Source organism: Triturus cristatus, chromosome 1_2 (genome assembly GCF_964204655.1).
Source record: "Triturus cristatus chromosome 1_2, aTriCri1.1, whole genome shotgun sequence".
Classification (NCBI taxonomy): domain Eukaryota; kingdom Metazoa; phylum Chordata; class Amphibia; order Caudata; family Salamandridae; genus Triturus; species Triturus cristatus.
The window spans coordinates 765,650,039-765,673,490 of NC_140580.1; the positions used below are offsets into that span (position 1 = coordinate 765,650,039).

The 23,452-nt window shown below is 49.0% G+C and overlaps 1 protein-coding gene across 2 annotated transcripts in view; it reads right to left on the bottom strand.

The window, feature by feature from the left end:
• LOC146867986 (dual specificity phosphatase 29-like) overlaps window positions 1-23,452 on the bottom strand; it is a 38,677-nt gene that overhangs the window by 12,885 nt on the left and 2,340 nt on the right. For both annotated transcript variants that reach the window (XM_085615154.1, XM_085615157.1), the window contains exon 2: window positions 17,512-17,576. The gene's annotated coding sequence lies outside the window, so the exon portion shown is untranslated. The remainder of the gene's footprint in view (window positions 1-17,511; window positions 17,577-23,452) is intronic.

The window sequence follows — 23,452 nt, forward strand, 5'->3', positions numbered from 1 at the left end:
TACATGCTCCCAAAGAGCAGTAAAAGTTAGGTACCTCCATGGACGCTAACACAGACTTCTTGGTAATGCTAACATTGTCATTTAAGGAGCACGAAGGAAAGAGTATCTTATGAAGGTATGCAGCACACGTAGAAAGAATAGAGTTTTTTGTGCAGGAAGGTTTCCCCTCCTACACAAAAATAATCATACCCGCAATGCAGGCCCCCTTGCACCATGGTGCAAAGGTGCCTGTGTTGGCGCATGGCAGCCCATTGTGTGACAGCGCAGGGGAAAAGGGCAGGGATGCACCGTATCTAATAGATACAGCGCATTCCTGCCTTTTTTTTTACCATAGGGCAGCGCAGCAAGGCCTGCTGTGCTGCCCTACAGCAGAAAAACCCTAAATGAGACCCTTTATTTTTATCAACAATATTTTAAGAATATAATTCAGGAGTGCTTGAGGCCGGTCATCAACCTGAGACAGATGACCTCTTGGGCAGTGTATCACTTCATACTGGAGGATTTGTCGCATCCACTGGGATATTTTATCCATAGATTTCTGTATGTCCAAATCAGACCTCAAAGATAACTGTTTTCGATCAAAATGTGTTGAGAGCACAGTCTGTTCTCCAATTCATATGCAAGTTTACATTTTAGCAGTTGACCTAGATCCTTCCGGGCTCATATCAGTCACTTAGTATTCCACTATGCTTTTAAAACTGGCAGGCAGCTCCCTGGGGTAGCAAGGAGTCAGGGTAATTACATGCTTTCTCTTTTTGGTAAAACTTTAAATTATACAATAGCAGCCCAGTGGAGCTCAAATGATTTAATCTGTATTGTATCAGTCAGCCTCGGAGAAGAATGTGTGTGGGAAACCTCTATTTACACATGAGTACACCCAGATGATGCCATCTTTTATCTACAGAAGCAAAGGGTACGTTCATCCAGGAGTGTCTCTCTCTCTCTCTCTCTCTCCTAAGACACCACCAAGACCAGCTCCCACAACTGCATGAAGGATGTTGCCAACTAGATGAAGGACAAAGTCTTGAAGCTCAACGCGGACAAGACGTATGGTACTGCTTTTCAGAAACAAAAACTCCACATGGGACGCATCCTGGTGGCCCGCAGAACTCGTACCTACTCCTACCCCCACTGACCACACTAGGTACCTCGGCATCATACTGGACAACAAGCTAACCACGACAACTCAGATCAACTCCATCTCCTTTCCTCCTTTCTTCATTCCCTGCATGCATCATAAGATATTCAAATGGGTCCCCTAAACCTCAAGACGCACCATCACCAACGCCTTAATTTGTAGTTGACCTCCTCCTCCGACTAGGGACAATACAGAATGCTGCAGCCTCACTCTTCCTGGATGACCTTAGACAAACTCACATCCCCCCTACCTCAGGGAACTCCGCTTGTTCCCTATATAGAGAAAATGCCAGTTCAAGCTCCTGACCCGTGCATACAAGGCCCTACAAAACTTTGGACTCACCTGCTTGAAACACTGCCTGAACTTCCATCAGCCCATTAGACACCTCCGCTCCTCTTCCCTTTGTCTAACCTTCACCCATCCGCATCCAACGTAACAGATGTGGAGGTCACTTCTTTTCCTACCTTGCAGCGAGCAAGCTGCCACTTTAGCCCGGACCTCCCCATCTCTTCCAGAGTTCCAAAAGTCCCTGAAGATCTATCTGTCTGTCTGTCCGTCTGTCTGTCCGTCCGTCTGCCCGTCCATCCGCCTACCTGCCTGCCTGCCTGCCTGCCTGTCGATCTACATCAAGCTGTAGAAATACACACATACAAATTCAGATGTAAACATTTAAGCAAGCATATATATGCATATGACCTTTTGTGAGTGGCCCTATCACTTTTATCTGTGGCCCAATGTGTGCCTTGTTAAGGGGTTCTCCATCTCTGTGGTGCACTATTGGTGGGATGGGCATACATTGAAACCACTCCATCTTACCAAGCAATAGTCAAAGAGGAATAGTCACGGATTCCTGTTAAGTTTTAAGGTTATTTTTTTAAATTTAATTTGGTGTTCATTTTCAGACTGGATTTTAATTGTATAGTCTTGAGTACATTTGATTTTGTCTAGTAGATTAATTAAATTGTTTTGTAAAGCATGCCCCTGAAACCAGTTTACAGTGCTAGAGTTAAAAGTGAGGACCCAGCAGAATGTTCTAATGGTGTGTGGAGAGGTGCAAGTCGGGCAGCCCTCAGTGTTAGTCCTCGACTGAAGGTGTTCATGCAGGGCCCTGATATTTGGACGGCATATCACATAACATCCCATTTGGGGATATGAGGGTGGCATCTAACCGGTAACAGAATATCACTTTTAACAGGTGAGTTTTCAACTACGGATATAGCTATATATTTAGCTGGAGGGGGCATGCAATACTAAGTTAGCATCAATAAATCACAGCCATTGTGAAGTATCCATCGCTAGATGTTCTTACCCCAGTAGTTGTCCCATATTTCAACCTCCCGCCTCCGTTCCTTTCTTTAATGCTGCTAGTCGAGATTTTAATCTGGACACAAGATTTGCCCTTCTGACTGTATGACGTGATGTTCTGACCCAGCAGTGCTTGTACAAAGGCTGTGTTCTAGTGCCTCGGTGTCATCCATCACATGCTGGATTTTCCTCATTCTTCAAAAGTAATTTCCATCGTATACAACTTGATCCACCCTAAATAGCCTCACTTATTGTATACTTCTTCTCTACTCTTCCTCCTGCTTTTTAATGATCACATTCTTCCCTTTCTTGATCCAAATCTAAATAAACACTACCATTCTGAACCATTTCTCTAATAAGAACATTCCTGTTATGTAGGTCTCCTTGCTGCACTTTCTGGCCAAGTATCTCCCATCCACAAATCCCATCAGAAACCTTGGTTTGTTCATGGCTCTCAAATTGGGTCTATTGCTGCAAAACAATGCTATCAATAAATCATCCTTCCAAAAGATGTACTTCATTGGACATATTCTCCTTTCTGAAGTCAAAGATGTACTTCATTGGACATATTCTCCTTTCTGAAGTCTATGAAGAGGAGGCGGTTCTGGTCGGCGGTATGGTAAACTGCGGTTGTGACTAAAAATCCACCTTTTGCTGGTAATCTTGACCCATCCAGAACACATAATCTAAACAAAGACCGGTCAAATGGCTTTTGGCCTGCTTAAAGGAGTTTGTTGAAGTAGCCAAAAAGTGATGGATGGCATGCTTGAATTAATCTAAGCCACTGGTAATTACTCGGGCCGTGTCCCAGTCCATCGTAATATTTCACACCATGCCCCCTCAGTTTAGACCCAGCCATATGCAAATCAGTCTTTATTTTGGAATTCTTTTGTATTAAACAAGCTCATTGTACATCACAGGGCTGAAAGTGTTTACATGTACATCACCAATTTGAATTTCAAGCAAATCAGTCTTGATCATGCTCCAATGGGAGCAGTCCAGCCTGAACTGCCAGGCCAGGTCCTCCCTGAACCAGAATTCAAGCAACCCAGAGCCAGTTTTGCACTTATTATAGTTCATAGTTCCAGTGGCACAGTGCACAGGGAAATCACGTCTGGACCTATCCATCCTACTTAGGGTGTCACACTGAAGATTACAAAAAAGTGAGGGATGGAATGCATGAATTAGGGTTCTATACTTTCTGTAAATGTCAGCTGTGGCTGATGTCGCACGCATCCAGAGACAGGGCACGGCCTCAGAGTTTGAGTTTGAGTTTAAATCATTTCTAAAGCGCACGTACACCTAACGGTTTAATTGCGCTGTGGTTCACTGAACCTCAATTAGCAGGGGGACCAGGGGACAGGAAGAAAACCATTGGGAGAAGGCCTGTGAAAAAAGAAAGGTTTTTAATGCTTTTCGAAACAGAGGATATTGGGTGAGGGACCTGAGGTGAAGCGGGAGAGAATTCCAGAAGGTGGGGGCAATAGTGGAAAATTTGGAGCCTCCCCATTTTTTTCGGCAAAAACGGGGGACAGTCAGCAGATGTTGGGAGGATGATCTCAATTCCCTTGCAGGGGTATAGATTCTTATCTCAGAAGAGATAAAGGCGGGGGCGGATCCTGACTGAGCCTGAAAAGAAATACAACCCATTTTGAACAATGAGCGTTCAAGAATAGGGAGCCAGTGGAGGGATTTTAGAAGCGGGGTGACGTGATGTGACTTGGTCAACTTATAGACTAGCCGAGCGGCCTGGTTCTGCACCAGCTGAAGCCGTCGAACATTGTAAGCGGGCATGCCGCAGTATAAAGCGTTGCCGTAATCTAGTCTAGAGACGACCATAGCCAATACAATAAGTTTAAGGGCAGAGAAAGAGAAGAAGCGGGATACCTTGCGGATAGTGCGGAGAGAAAGGAAGGAAGAGGACACCACAGAGCTCACCTGGGAGTGCAAAGTGAGTTGATCAGTGATCTTGAAACCGAGCGCTTTGATAGAAGGAGAGGGGGAAGGGGGGGAACCCAAGGAAGGGGGCCAAAAGAGAGACGACCAGGGATTGGCACAACCACCTGTCAAAACCAATTCGGTTTTATCCGGGTTTAGTTTCAGGTGGTTGTGGCTCATCCAGTCCCAGATGAAGATCATAGTGGTTTGAAAATTAGATATAGAGTCGGTGGATGGAGGCAGAGTAAAGATGAGCTGGAGGTCATCCGCATAGTTAAATATGGAGACCTCCATTTGTTGAAGGGCCAAAATGAGAGGGGCAATGTATAGATTAAACAGTAGTGGGGAAAGGGAGGAACCCTGGGGAACCCCACACGGCACCTTACAGGGCTTAGCCGAGAAATCGCCCAGCCGCACTGCTTGGGAGCGGTCCCAAAGGAAGGAGGACAGCCAGACCAGGGCTACCCCGCCGACCCCGGCCGCCCCGACACGGGAGAGTAAGATGGAATGGTCCACCGTGTCGAAGGCGGCAGACAGGTCGAGGAGGACCAGGGCCTGGGGGAGGTTGGTGTCCATACCTTCTCTGAGGTTGTCAAGGACGGATAGCGCCACAGACTCGGTGGAATGAGCGGGCGGAATCCGGCCTGACGGGAGGCTAAAACCTGGTTTTCTTCTACAAAGGTGGTAAGGGCTCTGGTCACGTGGCGTTCCAGTACTTTCCCTAAAAAGGGGAGTAAGGAAATGGGTCGGAAGTTGACTGGGGCGGAGGGGTCAGCGCCAGGTTTTTTCAAGATGGGAAGAATAATGGCTGTTTTTAGAGTTCGGGGAACAACGCCCTGAGATAAGGAGCAGTTAAGAAAGGAGAGAGGTGGTAACATACAAGTTGTGAAAATGAGCCTGAGGATGTGAGCAGGGCAAGGATCTAGGGGGGAACCTGATTTGACCAAGGATAGAAGGGAAAGGAAAGAGTCTTCAGTTAGTGGGGGGAATGAGTCAAAGTGAGCCTTTGCAGGAGGGCTAGGGGATTGTAGAAAGAGAGCGAAGGTGGAGGAATATTGGCTTTGATTTTATCAATTTTATCCAAGAAGTAGGTGTTCAAGGAATCACAAAGAGACTGTGACGGAGGGGGTTTGAGAGTGGTTCTGTCAGCATAGGCAAGATTGTGAACTATAGAAAAGATTTCTTTAGGCTGGTTCTCGGCGGCTAAGATTTTGGAAGAGAAATATTCCGTTTTGGTAGTTAAAATAGTTTTTTTGTATTGCAATAGGAGGGAAGTGTACTGGGATTTAAGGTTGGGGCAGTAGTGGCGTCTCCAAGCTCGTTCGGCATGGCGAACTGAGAGTTTCAGCGCCTTAAGTTCCTCACTGAACCAGCGATTGGACTCATACGGCCGTTTAGAGGAAACTCGTCGGAAAGGTGCGATTGAGTCACAGCCTGACTGGAGCCATGAATTAATAGAATCAGCTTGTACTGTAAGCGGTAATCCAAGTAGATCAGGGCAGAGGGGAAGGAGTATGGAGGCCACTAAAGATGCGTCAATCCGGCCCCAAGAGCGTGCCCAGATATTTTTAGGAAGTGAGGGCTTGGTGGTTAAGTCAAGAGATGAAGAAAAAGAAATCAAAAAGTGATCAGACCAGGAACAGGGGGAGATAGAGAGAGACACAATAGGGCAGTTGAGAGACCAAATCTGGTCGAGGGTGTGACCCTGATTGTGAGTAGGGGAGTGAACATAGGAATTGAAATTGAGAGAACGAAGGGTGTCTGAAAATTCTTTGGAATTGGAACATTCTACAGGGTCAGAGGGCCAGAAGTTGAAATCACCTAGCACCATGATGGAGGAGTTGTTAACCGCTAGGGTGGCCACCAGATCTTGAAACCCAGGAAGAAAGGCTTGGGAAGGTTGGGGGGACGGTACACGAGTAGGCAAGTGAGAGGGACTTTGAAGGAAAGAGAACGGACTACTAAGAAATCGGAAGTACCAATAGGGGGGAAAGTAAGGGGCTGAAAAAGGAATTCTTTCCGAGCGATCAAAGCAACACCACCGCCCGCTTTATCCGTGGATCGGTCGGCTCGAATCGCGTAATAAGTGGTAGGGAGAGCTGCTAATAAGGAGGGGAGAGAGCTATCACAAAACCAGGTCTCTGTGAGGAATAAGAGCTCAGGTTTGTATAGGTCTAAGAGGACAGAGAGCTCGTGATAGTGCTTAACAGCAGAACGCGTGTTGAGGTAATAGATGGAAAGAGAAGCAAGTGTAGGTGCAGCAGGGTGCTCAGGACGGGAGACGGGGGGATACAAGGGGGAGTGAGAGGAGGAGAGAAAAGAGGATGGGGGTATGGAGGCTGTGAGTCCCAAACTGTCAATGTGAGAGGTCACAGAGTCATTGATCGGCCAGGGGCCTTGAAGACCGTAAAGTTGGGCTGACGAGTAATGTCTCAATGGGGCAGGGAGAGGTGGCCCTTGGCCCGGTCAGTCGCGGACGGGCGCAGACGGGCTTGCCTTAGGCGCGCCTTCGGCGCGCAATCGTCGCGCCCGCTGCGCCCGTCCGCTGTGCTTCCGGTAGGGACACATACTTTATACTGGTGAAGAGGAAGTTGGGAGGGGGCGTGGCCTGCGCAAGTGGGCGTGTCTTGCTGGCCGAGGCAAATGGCGGCAAGAAGGTCCAAAACACCTCACCCGCTGCAGCGATAGATCCGCTGTGCGGGGGTGTCAGTGCCTGAAGCGAAGTGAAAGCCCAGGGGTAAATGAATAGGTAAATTAAAAACACACAAGTATACAAGTTTTTAAGAAAATCACTAAATAAGCTCAGATATACATTGAGGGACATCCTGCTGCTCGGGGCAGAGTCCAAAGTATAGCCAAGTGTCCCAATTGGTTATTGTGCTCTATGCCTGTACCCGGTTGGGCTCTGATGACTCAGCTGGCCCAGGGAGCATTACACACACACTGTGCCACCTAAGTTTGGACCCAGTCATATGCAAATCAGTCTTGATCCTGCTCCAACGGGAGCAGTCTCGCCCAAACTTCCTGGCCAGGCCCTCCGTGAACCAGAACACAAGAAACCCTGTGCGATTGCCATAGGCTGAGCTTACTTCCAGCATTCCAACCATCACCTTGGTTTTAGGCCCTAAGTTTGATGGCTATGCCCAGACGTGGGTCCTGCGCTCACTGTGAAAGTGGTACCAAGCTATACCTGGTTGATGAGCCCCAAGTTGCTTGTTTTCTGGTTCTGTGAGAAATAATTGTGATTCTGTAACATGTTACCAAATTGCAAGTTGGAATTGCACATACATAACTATTCAGTATGTGGAAGGGGCGCGTTAAGGGCATACCTTCCAAATACAGAATCACAGTGGTATGTATGAATGCTTGCAACTCAATTTACGGTCACAAAACATACATTTTTTACCGGCACCTCAAGGGTGGAGGTAACCATTTGCAAATAGGACTCCTTCCCCTTAGTGAATGGTGACACCAAATTTCTTTTAAGAGCAGGTTGCGGTCCAATGGATCGCTGCCTACTCTTAAAAAATGAAACTTAGATGTTTTATTTTATTTTTTGAAACCCGTCCCATTTTTCTTTAAGAAAAACGGGCTGCATTTAAATAAAAAAATATTGATTTATGTTTAAAACGTTTTTATTGAGACAAAACAAACCATGGGGGAGGGGGATAGGAGGCAGGATACATGGAATACAGTCAAAGAAGAGGGGATGCATCTCCAGAGGGTTGGCAATAGGTGGCGCGGTGGCTCAGAGGGAAGAATACAGTAACTGAACGCTAGAATTGCAAGCTGTGGAATCCCTCGCGCGTATCCGACACCCCAAAGCTGAGCAAGAGCATCCCCCCCCATCAACACCTCAACAGATCACAATCCCCCCCCTCCCATCCCCCATCCTCCCAGTAACAAAACAACAACCCTCCCCCCTCCCCCCCGTCCTATGGTCCCGCATCAAAGCAGCCCTAACCAGGAAGCCCCGCACCCCCCCCCCCTCCCCGGGGGTCCCCATCTCACATGTAAGCTAGTCCGCCGGGGTCACCGGCGGCCGCAGCCTGAGAAGCCTAAGGTACCTCGGGCAGGTGAGCTCCCGGAATTCAGTGGACAGCAGCGCTAGAAAGGGTTGCCATAGCTCTTCAAATTGGTCTATCTCCCCCGCAACCGTAAGCGACAGCTTCTCCATCCCCAGCACGTGCCAGAGCCTATGCAACCAACCGGTGATGGAGGGGACGGTGGATGTGCGCCAGTGGATTAGAATGTTCTGAACCGCAGACCCCAGCGCTATTGCAATCTGCCTACCCCTGCGGGACTTCAGTGGGTACATTAGGTCATTGGGGAGGCCCAGCAGGACATACGCCGGGAGTCGCGGCAGCTCTATCCCAAAGTGCTCATCCACCTCGTCCAAGACTTCTTTCCAGTAGGCGGTCAGCACTGGGCAATCCCACAGAATGTGCGTAAGGGTACCTTCCTGCCCGCAGCTCCGCCAGCACCCCTTGTCAGTGTGTTTATGCATTTCATACAGTCTCTCCGGGGTGTAGTACCAGTATGTGGACACCTTAGTGAATGTCTCCGTAAGGCCCGTGTGATATGCAGAGTGCCGAGCCCGATACGCAATTTGGTCCCATTCCTTGTGGCTGAGTGTCCTACCCAATTCCCTGTGCCAGCGCTCCCTCCCCGGGTTGTAGTAGTGAAACGGCGGGGGTTGTAGGTGTTTATACAGATCAGTGATCAGTTTAGCGTCGGAGGTCCGAGTAGCCAACCACCGCTCGTACGGTGTAATTGGACGGGCAGCGGTGGCACGCACCTGAGGCTGGAGGGCCCAATGCCGAACTTGCATGTAGCGCAATCTGTCCAGCTCCGTCAGGCCGAACTCCTGGCGGAGTTGCTGAAAAGGAACCACGCCTTCCGGGCCATAGATCTGGAAGAGTGCCCTGCAGCCCGCCCGTACCCAGTGGGAGAAAACCCCCGGCTCCATCCCTGGGGAGAAGTCCGGGTTGCCCGCAATGGGCGTGAGCGGCGAGGGGAAGGTGGTGAGGCTCCGGGCTTCGCAGACCGCGTCCCACACACGCAGGGGGACCCGCGTAACAAAGGAAGCGTAAAGATTAGGGGGGCGGTGCGTGCGGCGCAAGAATGGGACCTCTTGTAAGGTGCGGCCCGCCACTGCCTGGTCTTGAAAAAGCCAATGTTTATCGGACTCCCACCTGCTCCACTCCACCAGATAGCGAAGCTGTGCCGCCTGAAAGTACTTACGGAGGTCCGGAATGCCGAGACCCCCCGCTTCCGGAGCAAGCGTGGAGAGGACTCTCTTCATGCGTGGCCTGCGGCCCTGCCAGACAAAGCGGGAGATGTCAGCCTGCATTTGTCGGATCCATCCCACCGGGGGTTGGAGCGGAAGGGCTCGGAAAAGATATAGTATCTGGGGCAACACCGTCATTTTGACCGCCGCGATTCGCCCCAGCCAGGACAGCAGGCCTTTGTTCCATCGGCCAAGCTCGTCCTTGATCTTCCTGCTGAGGGAGGCATAATTGGCCGTAACCATCTCCGATAATGTAGGCGCCAGCAGAATCCCCAGATACGGCACCGTGGACGAGGACCACTGCATGGGGAAGAGCCGTTGAAGATCCCTCCTGGTTTCCGCAGCCAGGGACACGTCTAATGCCATCGACTTGCTCATATTCATTTTGAAGCCGGCCACCCCCGCAAAGGCGTCCAACTCTCGGAGGCAAGCAGGCAGCGACCTCCTAGGGTCGTCCAAAGTCAGCAGGACATCATCCGCGTAGAGACTGACGGTGTGGACGTACCGGCCCATCCGGACCCCGACAGCATCCGGATTATTACGGATCCTCTGAGCAAACGGCTCCATGTAGAGGGCAAACAGGAGCGGCGAGAGAGGGCAGCCCTGCCGCGTGCCGCGCTCGATGGCGAAGCCACCAGAGCTACACCCGTTTACCCGCACCGACGCTGAAGGATGCTTATAGCAATTAAATACCATGGTGCGGAACTTATCGCCGATTCCCAGTTTTGTGAGGACCCGCTCAAGATACGGCCAGTGAACTCTGTCGAAGGCCTTCTCCGCATCAACGGACAACAACATCCGCTCCCCCGAGATCCTTGAGGCCTTCTCCAGAACATGCGTCACTCTCTTGGTGTTGTCAACCGTCTGTCTACCGGGCACAAAACCAGCCTGGTCCGCCTCCACCAAGTCGGGGAGGTGTGGACCCAGCCTGGATGCGAGAATCCCCGTGTACAACTTGAGGTCGACATTTAGGAGCGAGATGGGCCGGTACGAGCCGCAGAGGGCCCGGTCCTTCCCAGGCTTCGGGATTACCGCGACCGTCGCCCTCAGGAGATCCGGAGGGATGGCTCCCGGTTCGGAGAAGGAGTTAAACAGCCGCGTAAGGACAGGGGCCACGGTCGTGCAAAAAGTCTTGTAGAATAGCGACGTGTACCCGTCCGGGCCCGGGGCCTTGCCATGTTTCAGCCGCGCGATAGCCGAAATCACTTCCTCCACATGGATGTCCCGCTCCAGGTGGTCAGCCTGAGCCGGGTCCAGTACCGGGAGGGTCACCGACTCCAAATAGCTATCGGCATCCCGTGGCGAGGAGGGCTCCTCAGCATACAGCGCCTCGTAGAAGCCGCGGAAAGTCTCCGCTACCTCCGCGTCCCCGGAGACAACCCCCCCGTCCGCACCCACCAGTTCTTTCACCACGCTGCGCTGTTGCGCGACCCGGAGCCGGTGTGCTAGGAGCTTGCCACATCTGTCCCCCCCAGTGTAGTAGGCATGTTTCAAGCGTAAGGCGGCGTACTCCGCCCTATCAAGATCCAGAGCCGAGAGGAGCTTCCTCGCTGCCTTCAACTGCCTCCATACCCTCGGCGCTCCCGTACGGCGGTGGACCTGCTCAAGCTCCCGGACTTGAGCTGTCAACTCATCCCTCTTCAGTTGCCGCTCCTTATTCTCGGCTGCAGAGATAGAGATGAATTCCCCCCGTAAGACGGCCTTCAGTGCCGCCCACTGTGTCGCCTGCGAAGTGTCAGTGTTGCTGTTGTGAGTGAGATAGTCCTGTATGACCTCCCCGACGCGTTGTACCACCGATTTTTTGTGAAGAAGTGTGTCCCGGAGGCGCCACGCCCCCCGAGAGGGGGAGGCCGCCGGCCACCGGAAAGCGCCGGTGACTGGAGAGTGGTCAGACAGGGACAGGACCCCGATGTCCGCCGCCGTGGCAGCGGCACGCATCGGTCCACTCACCAGGAGGTAGTCTAGCCGTGAGTAGGTGCGGTGTGCGTGCGAGAAGAAAGAGTAGTCCCTATCCGTGGGGTGCAGGGAGCGCCAGAGATCGTGCAAGTCCATTTCCGCAATCCGGGCCTTCCCAGCCTGGGACAGCTCCCCCGTCTGCTGAAAGCGCTGCGCCGATCTGTCCATCCCAGAGTCAAAGACAATGTTGAGGTCTCCGCCCAAGATAATGTGTCGGTCTGGGGAAGCAGTGACATCCACCAGCGCGGAATCTAGGAAGCGCTCTTGATGCTCGTTTGGGCTATAAACGGAGCCAACCGTAAATGCTATGCCTCCCAGGCGCATGCGATACGCAAGGAGCCTCCCCTTCTGTTCAGCACACTTATGCAACACCTCCCCCCGAAAGGAGCTCGCTAGGAGAATGGCCACCCCCGCTGTCTTGTTCGCTGCCGAGGAAAAGAACTGGGTGGGGAACTTAGCAGAGCGCATCCTATGGCAGTCTCGGGGCAATAAGTGTGTCTCCTGCAAAAGGCAAATGTCCGCCTGCGTCCCCTCCAGCAACGACAGGATCGCTCTGCGCTTCACCGGGTTATTCAGACCCTGAACATTAAGGGTCACTACCTTTAGGCCCGGCATTCCTCACAGGGATCGGGAGCGCCATGCAATGGGTAGGGAATCAGCGGGCGGGGCGCGCGGGGCCGCAGCGCGGGACAAGCCAAAACAAAGCGGGCATAGACAACATCGGACGGGACCTTCCCAACCCCAAAACAACCCCCTCCCCCACCCAAAACCCAACCTCGGCAACTAGCCATCCCCAAACTCAAACACCCCATAGTCTCAGTCAAGCCCCAAAGGGCAAGTCCGTAGAAAAGAGCAAAGTGGACGTCCAGCCACTCACCTCCACCCGCTCCCCCCAACCCCCCCGCCCCGTGCCAAGCATGTTAAGAAGCTAAAGACATCTCCCCCCGGAGTGCGTGTTAGGCCGTCAAGGCCACGCTAGAGGAGCCGGTTGAGTCCCCGGCCGCCGCCCTCAGGGCGTCAGCCCTGTCCGCCCTAATGGTAGGGGAGTCCGGGCGCCCTGCACTGGTCGCTGAGCGCCGCCTCGTTGACCTCCGCCGATTCCGTCCCTCCGAGGACCTCCACGACGGCGTAGCTCCCTCCTCCTCCGCTGCCGTGAGCCCCAGGACACCACAAATGTCTTGCAAGGAGCGTAGCTGGTGTAATACTCCGTTCCACCGAAAAATCAGGCGGAAGGGGTGACCCCAAGAGTACGGCGTCTCATGCTCGCGCAAAAAGTCAGTGGCAATCCTAAAGGACCTGCGTTTCTGCAGAGTGATGGCGGAGAGGTCCTGGTAAAGCGCCACCGGCCGATCCCGAAAGGTCAGGGGCTGTTTCCTGCGGGCTTCAGCCATGATACGCTCCTTTAGTGGAAAGTCGGGCAGGAAGGCCAGAATGTCCGGCGGGGGTGCCGATGGCTGGCGCTGACGGCCAACCCTATGCGCCCTGTCGATGCTGATGGGAAAGTCCGTGGCCTCCCCCAGGATCTCTCGGAACAGGGCCCGCAGGTAGCCCCCCAGATCGGACCCCTCATCCGCAGTCGGCACGCCACGCACTCGGATGTTGTTCCTCCGAGATCTGTTCTCAAGGTCCTCAGAGTGGGCCTGGAGCTCCACACACTGTTCCCGGAGGCGAAGAACGTCCTGCTGGAGATGGACTATCTCCTCCGCTCGCTGTTGGCCCTCCGTCTCCGCCGCTTCCACACGCTCACCTAGGCCCTCCACCTCTCTGCGCACCTCTCGGACCTCGCTGGCCACCTCCCGCTTCAGTGTCTGGAAGTCCTCCCTGAGGGAGCTAAACAGTTCCTCCATAAAGGCCCTCGTGACGGGTGGCTCCCCTCCAGTCACTTCTGCCGGAGCCCGGGAGGGCCCCGGTGAGGGCTGTGTCCTGTCCCGCAAGTGCTGGGCCCTGCCAAGCATGTCCGGCAGAGTACGGTCCCCTTTCTTCGGGCCTCCTTTTCCAGACATCGCCAGCTCCGCAGTCGGGCACTGATCCAGGCGCCCCAGGGATGCTCAGCCGCCGGCTAGCACTCGGCCCGGGTATCCCCCACAAGTGAGGTCGCTGCGTCACAGGTGACAAAATGGCGGCCTAGTCCGGTCACCGTCAGCCGCAAGAGCTAGCGTGAGACAACCAAGGGGGCCGCAGCGGAGGGGTCCCAACAGCTCATCCCTCCGGTAGTCAGTCCAGCAATAGCGGGAGGTCGCCCGCCGCCAGCAGCCAGGACTCCAGCGGAGGCCGCCACCACTGCTCCTTCGGGGACAAAATGGCGGCCGGTCGGGGCAAGCCAAAACGACTAGGCCCGGCGACACCTCCGGGGCCTCCGAGGCACCCCGCAGTAAAATAAGTTCCACCCCCGGCCCCCGATTGTCACGCACAGGGGGCCAAATGGTCCGACCCCATCAGAGAGTCCGCCGTACCTCGGCTAGGGGTCAGGGCTTCCGCAGTGCAAGGTGTCGCCATCACCAGCCCGAGTGCCGGGGCACCCGTCCCAAGCCTTCCACACCGTCGGGCCCCTTCCCGCCAGGCTCCTTCAGTCACCGTCAAGCGGCGGGCCAGATCCCCTCCAGACCGCAACTTTCAGCACCAGGCCCAACCGAGGCGCCCGGACAGCTCTCCAATACGCTCCGCCCCTCGGGCTCGCCGCCGTCGTCCCTTGATCTCGGGCGAACTTTTGGGGGGGTTCCCCCGGGGCGATCCGGACAAAAACAGCACCGGTGTATGCCCCTGATGTTCCGCCACGCTCCTCTCCCGCGCTGAGCCTCAGCGGGGGGAGAGAAGCATAAGAAAAGGGCTTTAGCTTGGCCGGGCCGGAGGAGCTACGGGAGGAAGCGTCCGCTCACCCCGCCATCTTGGCCACGCCAAAAATATTGATTTATTAAGAAAACAGTCACAGACAATGTGGACTGCTGACACTAGCATGCCACCTTCCCTGTGATGGCTGCTGCTTTTCCCAATGGGTCGCAAACTGCGACCTACCTCATAACTATTCATAAGGTAGGTCGTTTGAGACCCACTAGGAATTGCTACATGAAACTAAAAGTTTCAGACATTAGGGATAACGATTTTCTAATTGAAAATCGCAATTAGGAAATTGCTGTTTCTAAAATCTGTACATTTCGCCTAAACTGCCTGTAAAGCAATACAGGGAGAGTACCATTTCACGTGCAGCAAAATTGGTATAACCCATGTAATGCAGTGCTAGAGCAAGAAATTCTACCACCTAAGGTAAATACATATTTCCACCGTACCAAATTATGTGCCCTGCCCAATGTTGTTTGGTGATGTCAATATTGAGATTTTTAAGACTTTCCTGATGGTGAGGAAGAATGGAAGTCCATTGGAACTGTTATCGCAGTAGACAAGCAGGAGAGTTGAAGTTAGGGCTTATACAAACTGGTTGGTAGCGCTATGTTTGAGCCCAGCTACTTAATTGTTGTAGTTGCATGATATTTCAGCAATTTGTCACTGTCGCTAATGTGACCTAACGGTGTGGTTATTTTGTTCAAAGGATTGCACACCGCAGCGTACATGTGTGGTCAGATGCTGCTGGGAGTGAAAAAGTCCTGTTTGGGAACATCTAGGGGTTCTTATGTATTAGAAAAATAAGTTCTTGGACTTGATGTGGCAAGGGGTGCCTGTGTCACATTAAAGTGTGTATGATTTTTATAAGTGTATGAATTTTATGCATCCCCTAGCATGACTGTGCACTCGTGCTCAGCAAACCTTAGCAGTTACTTAAACATGACTGGAATAGATTTTTAGCACCCTTTCAATTTTAAGAGGTGGTAAGATACTCCAGTCAGGTTCATCCAATGTAAGAGGCAGCGGTCACTGATGATTACTCAGTCCTTCAAATCTCCTGTCACATCCACCCAGATACAAGATACAGATTAGACTCAATATAGCCTCAACAAAAAAATACACCAGTCAGGTCCATCGAGAGGAAGATACTCCAGTCACGTTCACACTGATGTGAGATGCTGAGGCATTGGGCTGTCACATGCTTTTTAGGATATGTGATAACAAAAATATTGTAGTTTCACTTAACCCTATTTCCCAGAATTTACTAAGGTGAGTAGGAAACCAAATTTGCGTTACATTATTATCACCTCCAGTTCCTACATCAATATCAGTTAACCCCATCCAGTCCTTCCCCATTCAACTCTCTTTTGCATCTTAATCTCTCATCTGCACCACTTCCCCACTACCTCTGCTCTGTCCTAAGCACCTGTTGTCCTCTACTGTCTATTCTTTGCTCCTCTCAAATATTTATTCTGACCACTCTCCCGGCAGCTCTACACCTAAGGCATGATTCTACTACTCCTCTATGCCATACTGCCCTTCATCAACATCTCTTTCCAGCACCTTCCCATCTTGTCCCATTTGTTCCTATTCCATCTGCATTTCTACTTTCCCCTTTTAATCATAATTAGGGCTCCTGGTTTTCCATTTGTACTGATTTTTAAATATAAATACAGACAGAAAACACTGTCTCTCCTGTCTGTATTATTTGTAAAAGTGGAAAAATACAGATCATTTAGCTTCTTTTGAGTGATTCACCATGCTGAGATTAATGACTTTCAGGCCAGTTGCTGTACATATTGACAGCATGGGGAGCTACAAAGCTCAATCAGAGGTTCTTAAATTACTGCATATCTCAACATGTACATGGTTTATTACACTATTCATTTAAGGTGGGTTTATTATTTTATTATTTTTGGCTGTGTAATGTGCTAAAACCTGACAGGCATCAAAGTATGAGGCCACGTTTATCCGTTAAATAAATGCACACATATATGAGTTATCACATCACCTGTGTACAAGATAAAAAATAAATAAGGCTAAATACCAATAAGATGGCCCCAAAATAAATATGGTTAAATACAGACGGAAATGTTAAAAAAATAAATACCATAAAACTGGGAGCCCTAATCATAATCAAAAATCAACTTTATTTCGGCTCATTTGAGCCATAAAAGTGCACAAACAGAACTGTATATATGGTTATAAAATTACAGAAAATCATACAATTCATAGCAAGAAATTTAAAAAATCACACAATATCAATCATCAAATGGAATACCTCAGAGCTCAGATAAAGCCAAAGGAACAAAAACCTCAAAAGAAGACCTAAAAGGAAGCTCATTAGGGATCCGCTATGTCCCCCAGGGTTATCTAAGCAGGTAATAAATAATATTGAGGACAGTCAGTTCTATGATGAAAATCATGACGATCTATCATAAAATCCATAATAACCACATACAATTCCTAAACATCATATAAGAACTGTAGCCCTCTGCTTAATAGCGCGGTCAATGTATGTAGTAGCAAAGACGCAAAACTTTATCGTGGGTAAGGTATGCAGGAAAATAAAGGCAGCTCTGCAGTAACGAATGTGACGCAATGACGTTGCATGCTGGTGTCCATTTTGTGAGCTTGGTCAGCTGTCTGCTTGGGAGTAATCTCCTATAGGCCTCCTTACACCCATCAGTCCTCTTTGACTCAAAGTTCTAACTTGCATGTTAAGCTTTGATACCAACACATATTGCATAACCTTTTCTTATTTTGTTCCCTTGAGAGAGTAAACTGCTTATATTTAATTTCTCAGGACTGCTTTTGTATATGACCTGGCCGAGCTTAGTCTGAGATTAACCATCTTTTATAGGCCCTATTTTCATTTTCCAGCCTCTCACTGAGGCAGTCGACCTTAAGTCTCATGTAGGCAATTCTGTTGAAGAGTCAATGTCATGTGTCATAGTGAAGGTGTTAGCAAGCTTAAAGAACACGTTAGGCCTTGTTTGCTCCTTGAGAAGTGGGGAAATTATTCTAGAAGGTGAAGTCCCCTTACCCTTTAGATGGATGTCTGCCTCAGTTGGAGCCTGGCAAAACATTTGAAACACGGACAGTCACCTCCTGAAAAAGAGCAAAAATGTCAATAGGCTTGATTCCTTCTAATGAGTTTATTCAACTTGTTCTTAATATCTCTAATTATTATAATTGCTAGCTCGAAATTATCAATGATTAAAAACCTGATCCTTTTCGAAATGGACTGGCAGGCGCCTTCACAGAAGTGATTCCAATGGACATTTTCGATCCACAAAATTCCTGTAGATTTGTTTTTTGTTTGTTTGGCTGGCATCAAACACATTAGACCAGGCTTCCCCAACGAATAGCTAGTGGCCTAATGGTACACAATGGTAAACAATGTTCTTGTAATATATGCATACCAACATTGTGTATTCAAGACAAAAATGTTTGTATTTTCAGAACTCAGAAACTGATGTTTGGAGGAACATGTCTGAATTTCTAAAAATATATTTAAAGCTGAATTTGAGTGATAAATCATGTGTGGAGATGTATTACTAATATTATTACATTAGTACCAGGGCACTGCAGCTGTGACTGGGAAATGCTAACTACCTAGAGGCATTCCAAATAGTCAAAGACTTTCTACACTGCAGCTAGCAGCCCTGCCTAATGCAAAGAGTTGATCACTACTGGTAATCTTCCATATGGTGGTCACTAATGTACTATTTTCCCATGTGGTTACTATTACAACACTAATAATATCAGTAGCTCGCAATGATTTTCACTGAACATAAGTAGCTCGTATTACACAAAAGGTTGGAGACCCCTGCATTAGACTTAGGGACTGTCTCCAAATGTACCACGCTTACATTCACCACTAACACTGTAGGAAGACTGTAGCATGGGCGTGTTGTCATTTAAGATTGCTGAATGCCTTTTGGGGTATTCCTAAAACTCTAAATAATAACAATCAATCCATCTGAGGTCCCGCTGAATTAAAAAAAGTTTCATAACTAATTTTTAAGCATTGTTATAGCAGTAACACGAAAGACGTGTCGGTTGTGGCTGTTCAATAAAACGAAAGCCACGATGAAACTTGGTGTTTGGTAATCAGACTTCAAATATGGTCCCTATTAGTATATGTCTGTGGTAAGAAAATAAATGATTGAAAGAAGAAAAGAGACTGGAAAGGCTTGATCTTTGTCATGATTTCCATTAATGAATTTTCTATTGTGGATCGCAGTACACTGCATTGATGTAGCAGTAGCTGGCATTTGTTTCTATCCCTACAATGATTCAACTAGGCCTTCATCAGAAAACCTGAAGAATCCAATGTATCTAACTAAAAGGAGCCACTATAATTCAAGACTTCAGAGCACCTAGATATCCTCTAGACACTATCATCCAGTAGTTCAGTGTGACTGGTCTGGATGGTGCATGATTACATTAAGTTATAGGTATTAGTGCCCATCCCATAAAAGGCTACCTTAACAGCTCCCTTGGTTACACCCATGCAGGCTTCAGTACATGCTCCCAAAGAACAGTAAAAGTTAGATACCTCCATGGACGCTAACACAGACTTCTTGGTAATGCCAACATTGTCATTTTAGGAGCACGAAGGAAGGAGTGTCTTATTAAGGTGTTTACGAAATATCCAATAGGGCCTACAGAGAAGTTGCTTCATTTGCCAAGGCCTGCTCTTTTTCCATTCTATTTGAAGAAACCATGCAGACATACTAGTAACCTTATCTTCTGTAGCCAAGGCCTAGTTTTCAATATAGAACCTCGTTCAGTTTGGATGTTTTTGACTGTGCTTTAGTCGTTCTGCCCTCTACCAAAAAAGCACGGGGCAACTTCAGATGCTTCTAATCTGCCACCGTTCTCCTATATGAGGGACATTCAGGTGAACAAGGACCAGTAGGCCACAAGAGCAGTCTACAATATCATAGGTTGATATGTTATTGGCACTGGCAAAAACTTCTTCCCACTTGTACATACTGATATAATGTGCTCCTTTTTCAAGAAAATAGAGGACATTTCCTTTAAATCTTAAGTACTAGAAACCATTAGAGGTTACAATACACATTTCCACTCCTCCCCTCTCAAGTACACCATTCTTATCCCATTCTGTTTTCCAGTGAGATAAAAGAGCTCGCCCAGAAGGAAGTGAATTAGATGGTTTCAACAGCTGTAATTCAATATAGTGCCGGTCAGGCTTCAGGCACTTTTGCGCCACCGGAACGTAACATTTTTTTTACATTCCGGTGGCGCAAAGTGCCACAGGTATATTTAAAAGGCCACGTAAAAGACACGTTATTCTGCTTCTCATGGCCTTATAAAAACGTGCCCCTTTCACGCAGAAAACTGTGTGAAAGGGGCGTTCAATGGGTGTTGCTGGGGGCGTTCCCCGCAACACCCATGGTTTTTTGACACTGCCCCAGATTTACGAGGAATCGTAAGTTTGAGGCAGCGACTAAAACTCACGCCTCCCCAGGGGAGGCATAACAGAGGCACAACAAAGAGAAATATCTTTATTTCTCCTGGTTTTTCCTCTTTCTATGTGTGCTGCATGCAGCACACATAGTAACAGGAAAAAGCCTCTTATGATTGTTTTTGTGCTGGAAAGTTACCCTTCCTACACACAAATAATCATCCCTGCAACGCAGGCACCCCTGCACCACGGTGCAAAGGTGCCTGCGTAGGCACATGGCAGCCCATTGTGCGCCGGTGCAGGAGAAAAGGGCAGGGATGCGCCGTATCTAATAGATACAGCGCATTCCTGCCCTTTTCCTTTGCTGTAGGGCAGCGCAGCAGCAAGGCCTACTGCACTGTCCTACAGCAGAAAAGCCATAAATGAGACCCTTTATTTTTATCAACAATATCTTAAGAATAAAATTCAGGACTGCTTGAGGCCAGTCATCAACCTGAGACAGATGACCTCTTGGGCAATGTATCACTTATACTGGAGGTTTTGTCACATCCACTGGGATATTTGGATGGCCAAACCAGACTTCAAAGATACCTGTTTTTGCTTTTCTCTAATTCATATACAAGTTTATATTTTAGCAGTTGACCTAGATCCTTCCGGGCTTATATCAGTCACTTAGTATTTCACTAATGCTTTTAAAGCTGGCAGACAGCTCCCTGGGGCAGCAAGGAGTCAGAGAAATTACATGCTTTCTCTTTTTGGTGGAACTTTATATTATACAATAGCAGCCCAGTGGAGCTCAAGTTATTTAATCTTTATTGTATCAGTCAGCTCCGGAGAAGAATGTAAGTGGTAAACCTCTGTTTACACAAAAGCGCACCCAGATGACGCCAGCTTTTACCTACAGAAGCAAAGGGTCGTTCATCCAGGAGTGTACCCCTCTCCGAAGACACCACCAACACCAAGACCAGCTTCCACAACTGCATGAAAGGTGTCGTCAAGTGGATGAAGGACAACATCTTGAAGCTCAACATGGACAAAGTGTATGGTACTCTGCTTCAGAACCAAAAGCCCCACATGGGACGCATCCTGGCGGCCCTCAGAACTCGGACATAGTCCTACCCCCACTGACCACACTAGAAACCTCGGCATCATACTGGACAACAAGCTAACCATGACAACTCAGATCAACACCATCTCCTTCTCCTAATTCTTCATCCCTTGCATGCATCGTAAGATATTCAAATGGGTCACCCAATCCTCAAGGCGCACCATCACCCAGGCCCTCATTCGTAGCCGACTGGAACACGGCTGTCTACGCATGGATTACAGCTCACTTCCGAAGACTACAGACAATAAAGAATGCTGAAGCCTCACTCTTCCTGGATGACCCTAGACAAACCCACATCACCTCCTACCTCAAGGAAGTCCACTGGCTCTCTATATGGAAAAAAAGCCAGTTCAAGCTCCTGACCCATGCATACAAGGCCCTACAAAACTTTGGACACGCCTGCTTGAACCACTGCCTGAACTTCCATCAGCCCACCAGACACCTCCGCTCCTCTTCCCTTTGTCTAACCCTTACCCTTTTGCATCCAACGTAACAGATGTGGAGGTCACTCCTTTTCCTACCTTGCAGCGAAGACATGAAACAAGTTGCCCCTTCAGCTCGGACCTCCCCATCTCTTCCAGAGTTCCAAAAGTCCCTGAAGACCTGTCTATTCAGTTAATCAGCTGAACCCTGCCAGCGACTGGATATCCTCACAGGTGACAAGAAGTGCTTAACCAATCTACTGATTGATTGACTGATTGACTATAAGATTGAACATCCATGTGCTATAACCAGAGGGATTGCTGTCATTACTTTTCTATTATAGGTATTATTGAATCCTATTCCACAAATTCTCTTTAGGAAAACAAATGACTTCAAAGAAAGAAAGGACAATAATTGACTTGAACATAAATGTACACATCAGTTGCCACAGATGTCAAGTCGCAAATGCGTTTTCTGGGTTTTATAATCACGCAGAAATTAGTGGATGTGCCTAGAGTTACTTGGAGTTCCTTACTATTCTTCCAAAGCGCAGATTTGGGATTCACCAGGAACCCCTGAGTGTCTAAAAGATCTGCTCAGTCTTCCCTTGAAATCTGCAGGGCTGTCCCGGTGGGGGGACCTCAAATCGGCGTCATCTTTGGTCATACTACCAAGTCTCCTCCTGGTGGGCAAGACAGGTTTGGGAGGAGGAGGAAGAGGACTCCTGGCTAGACCAGGCGATTAGAACTGGCCCTATTAAAAAGGGAGTCTCTTTGTGGTATCTCACTCTGCTAAAGGCGGATGATGACATAGACACAGATATTTTAAGGCTTTGGGCAGAAGATCTAGTCGATTTAAATGTCATGGAGGTCTGGCTTGATTCTTATGCAATACTCCGAGCGGTGGTGAAACCCGCTTTACTTAAGCGTAATCACCTTTTCACTATGTACAGAGTATATTGGTCTCCAGCAAGGTTATCAAGATTCACAGGAACTCAGTACGCATGCCCAAGATGTATGTAGCCTCTGGCGGATGATATGCATATTTTATGACATGCCCCAGGATCACAGACTATTGGACCGAGCTGTGTAAGTTCTTGACTGAAGTAATGGGCCTGCAAGTCAAGGGAAGCCCCATGATTGTATTTTTTGGGCTTCGTCAGGACTGTCCCACCCGACCCAACACCGCAATCTCCAGCTTTATTTTCTACACAATTCTATTGGGGAGTCTTCCCTCTGTTTACCCTATACCCTGATATCTTCCCAAAGAGTTCCGCCTTAGTCATTAGATTTGGAATAGCCACCTCAGTGTTAACCGTATAAAGTATAAGATCGTCTGTATACTAAGCCAACTTTGCCACTAGACCCACAAACTTGAACTGAAAGATAGTAGAATCCGCTCTAATCAGGGAGGCGAACGGCTCAATACAGAGATTAAATAGAAGCGGGGACAGGGGACACCCCTGTCTAGTTCCCCGCGTTATATTAAACCAATCCTATAACTCCCCATTGACCAATACCCTGGCTCTAGGCAAACAGTACAAGTTTTGGACAGCCCTTACTGTATTCTCCGGAAGCCCAAGATCTTTAAAACCTCCCAAAAATTGGGCCAGTGAACTTGATCAAACGCCTTAGCGGCATCAACAGCTGCAACTGTTACGGGTAGATTATAAGCTTCTGCCAGATCCAGAACACCAAGCATCCCGAAGGTAAGCTCATTCAGCTGCCTCCCAGGGATAAATCCTCTTTGATCCTGATGAATAACCCATTTAATAACCCGGGCGAACCTAGAGGCCAATATCCCCGATAAATCCTTATAATCGGTGTTCAAAAGCGATATTAGCCTATAGGAATCCACTGCCAAAGGGTCTTAGTTGGGTTTCAGGATCAACGTTACCTTGGCCTCAGCCCAAGACAACAAAGCTTTTTCCCCTTCCAGCAATATTGCATTAAATAGGCATTTCAACAGTGGTACTATACTATCAAGGAGTTTAGTGTAGATCTCAACAGGCAGACCATC